This window comes from Arachis ipaensis, chromosome B6 (genome assembly GCF_059453495.1).
Source record: "Arachis ipaensis isolate K30076 ecotype BB chromosome B6, ASM5945349v1, whole genome shotgun sequence".
Taxonomy (NCBI): Eukaryota; Viridiplantae; Streptophyta; class Magnoliopsida; order Fabales; family Fabaceae; genus Arachis; species Arachis ipaensis.
Window position 1 is genome coordinate 20,588,968 of NC_142441.1, and position 12,039 is coordinate 20,601,006.

General features: G+C 35.9%; 2 non-coding genes across 2 annotated transcripts; both read right to left on the minus strand.

Annotated features, from left to right (window-relative positions):
* Positions 1-5,623: 5,623 nt before the first annotated feature.
* On the minus strand, positions 5,624-5,731 carry LOC148554824 (small nucleolar RNA R71). The gene has a single exon (XR_015886638.1). It is a non-coding gene; the product is annotated as a small nucleolar RNA R71 (small nucleolar RNA).
* A 4,875-nt stretch (positions 5,732-10,606) lies between these two features.
* Positions 10,607-10,714, minus strand: LOC148554825 (small nucleolar RNA R71). Its single transcript, XR_015886747.1, has one exon. It is a non-coding gene; the product is annotated as a small nucleolar RNA R71 (small nucleolar RNA).
* Positions 10,715-12,039: the final 1,325 nt, after the last annotated feature.

The following is a 12,039-nucleotide window of genomic DNA, read 5'->3' on the forward strand; positions in this document are numbered from 1 at the left end:
AAAAATTCCCTACAAGAATCATGAAACCAAAAGGATTAAAGCAATATCCCATTTGATCACCAAAACTCTTCATAATTAAGCATTATACATTTATTTCTTATATAAAAAAGCATAGAAAAATACAACATGATGTGCACGCATCACTATCCCAGAAATAAGATATTTGTGTGAATCAGAGGTACCAGCTGCTAAGGGAGTGGGAAGGCTTTCATCCTCACTTTCATTTATGGCCGAAGCCTTAGCACCCTTAAGACTTTTGCCTTTAGCTTGTTTTGTTGCACCACCACCTTTGAGAGAAGATACTTTGTTTTCTATGGGCTCATTACTTAAATCAATTGAAAAATATTCAAACAGAAAAGTTAAAAACATTCCATAAGGAAGAGAGCTATTTTTCTCACTTTTGACACAGTCCCACATATGGCGAATCATGATGTAAGCAAATGAAATAGGACTAGCATTCAGAATGGCATAAAGCACTAAACAGTCACAAACCATCACCTTTTGATAAGATCCCATTTGAGGTATGATGATGTGTGTCACAATGCAATGCAATTGAGCCCTAACAGGTCCTAGGGCCCTGTGAGTGGGGATCATGCCATTCATGAGAGAAAAGTTCTCACAGATTCTAGCCAGAGCATTTTGATGAGAGACACCAACATGATCATCCCGTTTCTTAGTCATGTAAACTCTTACTCCTATGTCATCATAGCCGAGGGCTTTACTTATGGTGCTAGTGTTCAAGACAAACTGAGTACCCCTGACATCTGAGTGGAGTTCACCCTCATGAAAAAGGAGGTTAGTATAAAATTCTCTAACCAGATTAGGATAAATAGGTTTTTGAATCTTAAAAATGTTGGCCCATTTCAGAGTTTGAAAATTGCTTCTGTAATCTATCCTCTTTTCAGCCAAAGCATCAATATCAGCCACAAAAGTGGAACAAAGAGTTCGTTTTGAAATAACTTGCTGATGGAACTCATAATCTGAGCAGTAAGTGAAATGATGAGGATCATAGTGAGAATGAGATGGTTTACCAAACTTGTTTTTGAAGTCAAGGGAGTCAAGGTTTGGAGGCCCCCTGGTATCATGAAGAATCTGATGTCTGGCACCCTTTGAAAGATGAGTGGATAGAGCAGAGCGTCCTCAAGGATGAGGAATGGGACAAGGAGGAGGAGAAGGTGGATTTTCTTCTTCATACATGGGTCTTTTTCCTTTTCCACTCTTTGCACGAGAGGATTTGACTCCCTTGTGAACAGATGAACCCTTGGGATGAACTGATTTTCTTGCCATGGATTCAGTTTATTGAGAAGAGGAAGAGTGAGAGTGAATGTGTATGTGAGTGATGAGCGGATAATTTATACGCTTTTTGGCATTGTTTTTACATAGTTTTTAGCATGATTTAGTTAGTTTTTAGTATATTTTTATTAGTTTTTAAATACAAATTACATTTTTGGACTTTACTATGAATTTGTATATTTTTCTGTGATTTCAGGTATTTTCTGGCTGAAATTGAGGGACTTGAGCAAAAATCAGATTCAGAGGCTAAAGAAGGACTGCAGATGCTGTTGGATTCTGACCTCCCTACACTCAAAGTGGATTTTCTGGAGCTACAAAACTCCAAATGGCGCACTCTTAATTGCGTTGGAAAGTAGACATCCAGGACTTTCCAGAAATATATAATAGTTTATACTTTTCCCGAGTTTAGATAATGCAAACTAGCGTTCAACGCCAGCTTCCTGCCCTATTCTGGAGTTAAACACCAGAAACAGGTTGCAAAATGGAGTTAAACGCCAGAAACAAGCTACAAACTGGTGTTCAACTCCAAGAGAAGCCTCTACACATATAAAGCTCAATGCTCAGCCCAAGCACACACCAAGTGGGCCTCGAAAGTGGATTTCTGCATCATTTACTCATTTCTGTAACCCTAGTAATTAGTTTAGTATAAATAAAACTTTTTACTATCATGTTAAACGTCTTTTATCTGATGTTTGATCAGTTTTATGCTATCTTAGACCTTTATGGAGGCTGGCCTCTCGGCCATGCTTGGACCTTGTTCTTATGTATTTTCAACGGTAGAGTTTCTACACACCATAGATTAAGGTGTGGAGCTCTGATGTTCCTCATGAATTAATGCAAAGTACTATTGTTTTTCTATTCAACTCAAGCCTATTTCTTATCTAAGATATACACTTGTTCTTCAACCTGAGGAAGGTGATGATCCGTGACACTCATCATCATTCTCACCCAGGAATGTGTGCCTGACAACCACCTCCATTCTACTTGCAATCGCTTAAGTGCATATCTCTTAGCCTTCTGGTTCATGACGCATGGTTGCCTCGCCTGACAACCAAGCCTTCCATTCCATGAGATCAGAGTCTTCGTAGTATAGGCTAGAATTATTGGTGGCCATTCTTGAGATCCGGAAAGTCTAAACATTGTCTGTGGTATTCCGAGTAGGATCCGGGAAGGGATGGCTGTGACGAGCTTCAAACTCGCGAGTGCTGGGCGTAGTGACAGATGCAAAAGGATGACTGAATCCTATTTCAGTATGATCGAGAACCGACAGATGAATAGCCGTGCGGTGACAGCGCATTTTGGACCATTTTCACTGAGAGGACGAGATGTAGCCATTGACAACGGTGATGCCCTGCATAAGCTTGCCATGGAAGGGAGTAGGAATGATTGGATGAAGACAGCAGAAAAGCAGAGGTTTAGGAGGAACGAAAGCATCTCTATACGCTTATCTGAAATTCTCACCAATGAATTACATAAGTATCTCTATCTTTATTTTACGTTTTATTTATCTTTTAATTATCAAATCTCTAAAACCATTTGAATCCGCCTGACTGAGATTTACAAGGTGACCATAGCTTGCTTCAGACCGACGATCTCCGTAGGATCAACCCTTACTCACGTAAGGTTTATTACTTGGACGACCCAGTGCACTTGCTGGTTAGTTGTGCGAAGTTGTGACAAAGTGTGATTTACGTTTGAGAGCACCAAGTCTTTGGCGCCATTGTTGATGATCGCAATTTCGTGCACCAAGTTTTTGGCGCCGTTGCCGGGGAGGGAACGAACAACAATTTTGCATTTGTTTCCGGTAACAACAGTGCCAAGTTTTTGGTCCGGCAACAACACCAAGTTTTTGGTGCCGTTGCCGGGGATTGTTCGAGTTTGGACAACTGACGGTTCATCTTGTTGCTCAGATTAGGTAATTTTATTTTAATTTTAAGCTTTTTGTTTTTATTATTTTTATTTTCGAAAAAAAAATAAAAATAAATATTTTCAAAAATATATTTTTCTTCAGAATTTTTAAGAATGAATTCTAGTGTTTCATGATGATTTGTTGAATCCTGGCTGGCTGTAAGCCATGTCTAATCTTTTGGACCGGGGTTTCAACTTATCATCACAAGAGCTTGTTGATCTTCACCCATTTGGTAGTTACACACATAGTTGTTGTATACATGGGAGGTAGGCAATATTTACTGAAGCTTGGCTGGCCATTGGCCATGTGTAGTGTTTTGGATCGGAGCTTTCACTAAAAGCTTGGCTAGATAGTAAGTCATGTCTAATTCCTGGACTGGAGTTTTAGACTAACATTGCAAGATTCCTGGAATTCCTATTAAAAATTTTTTTTTTGAAATCCTTATTTTCTTTTTCAAAATAATTTTCAAAAAAATATGCAAAAAAATTTAATAAAATCATAAAAATAAAAAATAATTTGATGTTTCTTGTTTGAGTCTTGTGTCAGTTTTTAAGTTTGGTGTCAATTACACGTTTATCTCTTTCTTGCATTTTTCAAAAATTCATGCATTGCATTCTTCATGATCTTCAAGTTGTTCTTGGTAAGTCTTCTTGTTTGATCTTCATATTTTCTTGTTTTGTGTCTTTTCTTGTTTTTCATATGCATTCTTGAATTATTAGTGTCCAGAGAATAAAAATTTCTAAGTTTGGTGTCTTGCATGTTTCTCTTTTCTTAAAAATTTTCAAAAATAAGTTCTTGATGTTCATCATGATCTTCAAAGTGTTCTTGGTGTTCATCTTGACATTCATAGTGTTCTTGCATGCATCATTTGTTTTGATCCAAAATTTTCATGCATTAAGTCCTTTTATTGTTTTTCTCTTTCTTCATAAAAAATTCAAAAATAAAAAAAATATCTTTCCCTTTTTCTCTCATAAACTTTCAAAAATTTGAGTTGACTTTTTCAAAAAGTTTTTAAATTTAATTGTTTCTTATGAGTCAAATCAAATTTTCAATTTAAAAATTCTATCTTTTTTTTCAAATCTTTTTCAAAAATCAAATCGTTTTTATTTTTTCTTTCATATTTTCGAAAATTTCAAATTAATTTTCAAAAATCTTTTTCTTATCTTGTTCATAATTTCAAAATCTTTACTAACAATTAATGTGATTGATTCAAAAATTTTTAAGTTTGTTACTTGCCTAGTAAGAAAGGCTCAATCTTTAAATTTTTAAATCATATCTTTTTGTTTTTTGTTAGTCAAGTAATCAACTTTAATTTTCAAAATCAAATATTTTTAAATTTCTTTTTCAAATCTTTTCAAAATAAGTTTCAATCACATCTTTTTCAAAATTAATTTCAAAATCTTTTCTAACTTCTTATCTTTTCAAAATTTGATTTTCAAATCTTTTTCAATTAACCACTTAACTTTTTGTTTGATTCTTGTCTTTTTCAAAACTACCTAACTAACTCTCTCTTTCTAATTTTCGAAAATCCCTTCCCTCTTTTTCAAAATTCCTTTTTAATTAACTATTTGTTTTAAATGTTAATTTGATTTAATTTTATTTTCCTTTCTTAATTTTCGAATTTTAACTTTAATTTTTAATTTAAAAATAAAAATATTTTTCTTTTCTTTTCAATTATTTTCGAAAATTCCATCCCTCATCCCCTTCTATTTATTTATTTATCTACTAACACCCCTTTTTCACTCAAAAATTCGAACCCAATCCTTTCCCCTGTGTTTGGATTCTTATCTTTTTCTTTTGCTACTCTTCTCTTCTTATACTTACATAAGGAATCTCTATACTGTGACATAGAGGATTCCATATTTTTTTTTGTGTTATCTTCTTTTTCATATAAGAAGGAACAAGGATAAGAACATTCTTGTTGAAGCTGATCCTGAATCTGAAAGGACTCTGAAGAGGAAGCTAAGGGAAGCTAAAGCACAACTCTCTGGAGAAAATCTGAATGAAATTTTTGAAAAAGAAGGAGACATGGCTGAAAATAATAACAATGCAAGGAAGATGCTTGGTGACTTTACTGCACCAAATTCTAATTTACATGGAAGAAGCATCTCAATCCCTGCCATTGGAGCAAACAATTTTGAGCTTAAACCTCAATTAGTTTCTCTGATGCAACAGAACTGCAAGTTTCATGGACTTCCATCAGAAGATCCTTTTCAGTTATTAACTGAATTTTTGCAGATCTGTGATACTGTTAAGACCAATGGGGTTGACTTCGAGGTCTACAGGCTTATGCTTTTCCCGTTTGCTGTAAGAGACATAGCTAGAATATGGTTGGACTCTCAACCTAAAGATAGCCTGAACTCTTGGGATAAGCTGGTCACGGCTTTCTTAGCCAAGTTCTTTCCTCCTCAAAAGCTTAGTAAGCTTAGAGTGGATATTCAAACCTTCAGACAGAAGGATGGTGAATCCCTCTATGAAGCTTGGGAGAGATATAAGCAACTGACCAAAAAGTGTCCTTCTGACATGCTTTCAGAATGGACCATCCTGGATATATTCTATGATGGTCTGTCTGAGTTATCAAAGATGTCATTGGACCATTCTGCAGATGGATCCATTCACCTAAAGAAAACGCCTGCAGAAGCTCAGGAACTCATTGACATGGTTGCAAATAACCAGTTCATGTACACTTCTGAAAGGAATCCTGTGAGTAATGGGACGCCTCAGAGGAAGGGAGTTCTTGAAATTGATACTCTGAATGCCATATTGGCTCAGAATAAAATATTGACTCAGCAAGTCAATATGATCTCTCAGAGTCTGAATAGATTGAAGGAATCATCCAACAGTACTATAGAGGCATTTTCTGAAGAAGAAGCTTATGATCTTGAGAACCCTGCAATAGCAGAGGTGAATTATATGGGTGAACCCTATGGAAACACTTATAATCCCTCATGGAAAAATCATCCAAATTTCTCATGGAAGGATAAACAAAAGCCTCAACAAGGCTTTAATAATGGTGGAAGAAACAAGTTTAGCAATAGCAAGCCTTTTCCATCATCCACTCAGCAACAGACAGAGAATTCTGAGCAGAATCTATCTAGCTTAGCAAATATAGTCTCTGATCTATCTAAGGCCACTTTAAGTTTCATGAATGAAACAAGGTCCTCCATTAGAAATTTGGAGGCACAAGTGGGCCAGCTGAGTAAAAGGGTCACTGAAACTCCTCCTAGTACTCTCCCAAGCAATACAGAAGAAAATCCAAAGAGAGAGTGTGATGAGCGGATAATTTATACGCTTTTTGGCATTGTTTTTAGTATATTTTTAGTAGAATCTAGTTACTTTTAGGGATGTTTTTATTAGTTTTTATGTTAAATTTACATTTCTGGACTTTACTATGAGTTTTGTGTGTTTTTCTGTGATTTCAGGTATTTTCTGGCGGAAATTGAGGGACTTGAGCAAAAATCAGATTCAGAGGTTGAAGAAGGACTGCTGATGCTGTTGGATTCTGACCTCCCTGCACTCAAAGTGGATTTTCTGGAGCTACAGAATTCAAAATGGCGCGCTTCCAATTGCGTTGGAAAGTAGACATCCAGGGCTTTCCAGCAATATATAATAGTCCATACTTTGGCCGAGTTTAGACGATGTAAAAGGGCGTTGAACGCCAGTTCTACGTTGCTATCTAGAGTTAAACGCCAGAAACACGTCACAAGCCAGAGTTGAACGCCAGAAATACATTACAAACTGGCGTTCAACTCCAAGATTGACCTCTACACGTGTAACATTCAAGCTCAGCCCAAGCACACACCAAGTGGGCCCCGGAAGTGGATTTATGCATCAATTACTTACTTCTGTAAACCCTAGAAACTAGTTTAGTATAAATAGGACTTTTTACTATTGTAGTAGACATCTTTTGATCATTTTTAGATCTCTAGACCTCCATGGGAGGCTGGCCACTCGGCCATGCTTACCCTATATTCACTTATGTATTTTCAAACGGTAGAGTTTCTACACTCCATAGATTAAGGTGTGGAGCTTTGTTGTTCCTCATGAATTAATGCAAAGTACTACTGTTTTTCTATTCAATTCAAGTTATTCCGCTTCTAAGATATTCATTCGCACTTCAACATGAATGTGATGAACGTGACAATCATCATCATTCCCTACGAACGCGTGCCTGACAACCACTTCTGTTCTACCTTAGATTGAATGAGTATCTCTTGGATCTCTTAATCAGAATCTTCGTGGTATAAGCTAGATTGATGGCAGCATTCATGAGAGTCCGGAAAGTCTAAACCTTGTCTGTGGTATTCCGAGTAGGACTCTGGGATTGAATGACTGTGACGAACTTCAAACTCGCGAGTGCTGGGCGTAGTGACAGACGCAAAAGGAGGGTGAATCCTATTCCAGTATGATCGAGAACCTCAGATGATTAGCCGTGCTGTGACAGAGCATTTGGACCATTTTCACAAGAGGATAGGATGCAGCCATTGACAAGGATGATGCCTCCAGACGATTAGCCATGCAGTGACAGCGCATTGGACCATTTTCCAGAGAGGATAAAAAGTAGCCATTGACAACGGTGATGTCCTTACATAAAGCCAGCCATGGAAAGGAGTAAGACTGATTGGATGAAGACAGCAGGAAAGCAGAGGTTCAGAGGAACGAAAGCATCTCTATACACTTATCTGAAATTCTCACCAATGAATTACATAAGTGTTTCTATCCCTATTTTAAGTTTACTTATTATTAATTTCGAAAACTCCATAACTATTTGATATCCGCCTGACTGAGATTTACAAGGTGACCATAGCTTGCTTCAAGCCGACAATCTCCGTGGGATCGACCGTTACTCACGTAAGGTTTATTACTTGGACGACCCAGTGCACTTGCTGGTTAGTTGTATCGAAGTTGTGAATGAAAAACGATTTATTAAGACGTGCGTACAGAGTTTTTGGCGCCGTTGCCTGAGATCACAATTTCGTGCACCAAGTTTTTGGCGCCGTTGCCGGGGATTGTTCGAGTTTGGACAAGTGACAGTTCATCTTGTTGCTCAGATTAGGTAATTTTCTTTTTGTTTTATTTTCAAAAATTTTTCAAAAACCTTTCAAAACTTTCTCCTTTGTTTTCGAAAAAAAAATGTTTTCAAAAAATATATTTTTCTTCAGAATTTTTAAGAATGAATTCTAGTGTTTCATGATGATTTGTTGAATCTTGGCTGGCTGTAAGCCATGTCTAATCTTTTGGACTGGGGTTTCAACTTATCATCACAAGAGCTTGTTGATTCTCACACACTTAGTTGCTCTATACATGGAAAGCATCAATATTTTCTAAAGCTTGGCTGGCTATTAAGCCATGCCTAACCCTCAGATTGGAGCTTTAGACTAAGAGTACAAGATTCCTGGAATTCATATTAAAAATTTTAAAATCCTTATTTCCTTTTTCCTATATGTTTTTTCGAAAAAAAATATACAAAAATCCAAAAAAATAAAAAAATCATAAAAATAAAAAATATTTCATGTTTCTTGTTTGAGTCTTGAGTCAAGTTGAAAGTTTGGTGTCAATTGCATATCCATCTTGCATTTTTCGAAAAATTCATGCATTCATAGTGTTCTTCATGATCTTCAAGTTATTCTTGGTAAGTCTTCTTGTTTGATCTTGATGTTTTCATGTTTTGTGTCTTTTCTTGTTTTTCATATGCATTCTTGCATTCATAGTGTCTATACATGAAAAATTTTTAAGTTTGGTATCTTGCATGTTTTCTTTGCATTAAAAATTTTTCAAAAATAAGTTCTTGATGTTCATCTTGACATTCAAAGTATTCTTGGTGTTCATCTTGACATTCATAGCATTCTTGCATGCTTTCATTGTTTTTATCCAAAATTTTCATGCATTGAGTCTTTTTCATGTTTTTTCCTCTCATCATTAAAAATTCAAAAATAAAAAAAATATATCTTTCCCTTTTTCACTCATAAATTTCAAAAATTTGAGTTGACTTTTTCAAAACTTTTTAAAATCTAGTTGTTTTTATGAGTCAAATCAAATTTTCAATTTAAAAAATCTTATCTTTTTCAAAATCTTTTTCAAAAATCAAATCTTTTTCATTTTTCTTATTTATTTTCGAAAATTTTAAAAATATTTTTCAAAAATATTTTTCTTATCTTTATCTCCTAATTTTCAAAAATAACATCATCAATTAATGTTTTGATTCAAAAATTTCAAGTTTGTTACTTGCTTGTTAAGAAAGATTCAAACTTTGAGTTCTAAAATCATATCTTGTGATTTCTTGTGAATCAAGTCATTAATTGTGATTTTAAAAATCAAATCTTTTTCAAAACTAAATTCAATCATATCTTTTCAAAAATATCTCTTTATCTTATCTTTTTCAAAATTTGATTTTAAAATATCCTTTCTAACTTCTTATCTTCTTATCTTTTCAAAATTGATTTTCAAAATTTGTTTCAACTAACTAACTAACTTTTTGTTTGTTTCTTATCTTTTTCAAAACTACCTAACTAACTCTCTCTCTCTAATTTTCGAAAATATCTTCCCTCTTTTTCAAAATTTCTTTTTAATTAACTAATTATTTTAATTTTTTATTTTAATTCTCGAAAATTACTAACCTTTTTCAAAAACTATTTTCGAAAATCACTAACTCTTTTTCAAAAATTATTTTCGAAAATTCTCTCTCTCTCTTATCTCCTTCTATTTATTTATTCATCTACTAACACTTCATCTCACCCAAATTCAAACCCCCTCTTCCATCTGTGTTCGAATTTTTTTCTTCTTCTTTTCTTCTACTCACACAGGGACCTCTATACTGTGGTAAAAAGGACCCCTATTATTATTATTATTTTTCTGTCCTTTTTTTTTCATATGAGCAGGAGCAAGGACAAGAACATTCTTGTTGAAGCAGATCCAGAACCTGAAAGGGCTCTGAAGAGGAAACTAAGAGAAGCTAAATTACAACAATCCAGCAAGCACCTTTCAGAAATTTTCGAACAGAAAGAGGAGATGGCAGCCGAAAATAATAATAATGCAAGGAGGATGCTTGGTGACTTTACTGCACCTAATTCCAATTTACATGGAAGAAGCATCTCCATTCCTGCCATTGGAGCAAACAATTTTGAGCTGAAACCTCAATTAGTTTCTCTGATGAAGCAGAACTGCAAGTTTCATGGACTTCCATCTGAAGATCCTTTTCAGTTCTTAACTGAATTCTTGCAGATCTGTGATACTGTTAAGACTAATGGAGTAGATCCTGAAGTCTACAGGCTCATGCTTTTCCCTTTTGCTGTGAGAGACAGAGCTAGAATATGGTTGGACTCTCAACCTAAGGATAGCCTGAACTCTTGGGATAAGCTGGTCAAGGCTTTTTTAGCCAAGTTCTTTCCTCCTCAAAAGCTGAGTAAGCTTAGAGTGGATGTTCAGACCTTCAGACAGAAAGAAGGTGAATCCATCTATGAAGCTTGGGAGAGATACAAAGAACTGACCAAAAAGTGTCCTTCTGACATGCTTTCAGAATGGACCATCCTGGATATATTCTATGATGGTCTATCTGAATTGGCTAAAATGTCATTGGATACTTCTGCAGGTGGATCCATTCACCTAAAGAAAACGCCTGCAGAAGCTCAAGAACTCATTGACATGGTTGCTAATAACCAGTTCATGTACACTTCTAAGAGGAATCCTGTGAGTAATGGGACGCCTATGAAGAAGGGAGTTCTTGAAATTGATACTCTGAATGCCATACTGGCTCAGAATAAAATATTGACTCAGCAAGTCAATTTGATTTCTCAGAGTCTGAATGGAATGCAAGCTGCATCCAACAATACTCAAGAGGCATCTTCTGAAGAAGAAGCTTATGATCCTGAAAATCCTGCAATAGCAGAGGTGAATTACATGGGTGAACCTTATGGAAACACCTATAACCCCTCATGGAGAAATCACCCAAATCTCTCATGGAAGGATCAACAAAAGCCTCAACAAGGCTTTAATAATGGTGGAAGAAATAGGTTTAACAATAGTAAACCTTTTCCATCATCCACTCAGCAACAGACAGAGAACTCTGAACAAAATACCTCTAATTTAGCAAACTTAGTCTCTGATCTATCTAAGGCCACGGTAAGTTTCATGAATGAAACAAGGTCCTCCATTAGAAATTTGGAGGCACAAGTGGGTTAGCTGAGTAAAAGGATCACTGAAATCCCTCCTAATACTCTCCCAAGTAATACAGAAGAAAATCCAAAAGGAGAGTGCAAGGCCATTGACATTACCACCATGGCCGAACCTGTAAGGGAGGTTGAGGACATAAATCCCAGTGAGGAAGACCTCCTGGGACGTCCAGTGATCAATAAGGAGTTTCCCTTTGAGGAACCAAAGGAATCTAAGACTCATCTAGAGACCATAAAGATTCTATTAAACCTCCTTATGCCCTTCATAAGCTCTGATGAGTATTCCTCTTCTGAAGAAAATGAGGATGTTACTGAAGAGCAAGTTGCCAAGTACCTTGGTGCAATCATGAAGCTGAATGCCAAATTATTTGGTATTGAGACTTGGGAGGATGAACCTCCCTTGTTCACCAATGAACTAAGTGATCTGGATCAACTGACATTGCCTCAGAAGAAACAGGATCCTGGAAAGTTCGTAATACCTTGTACCATAGGCAACATGATCTTTGAAAAGGCTCTGTGTGACCTTGGTTCAGGGATAAACCTCATGCTCATCTCTGTAATAGAGAAACTGGGAATCTTTGGGGTGCAAGCTACTAAAATCTCATTAGAAATGGCACACAATTCAAGAAAATAGGCTTATGGACAAGTAGAGGACGTGTTAGTAAAGGT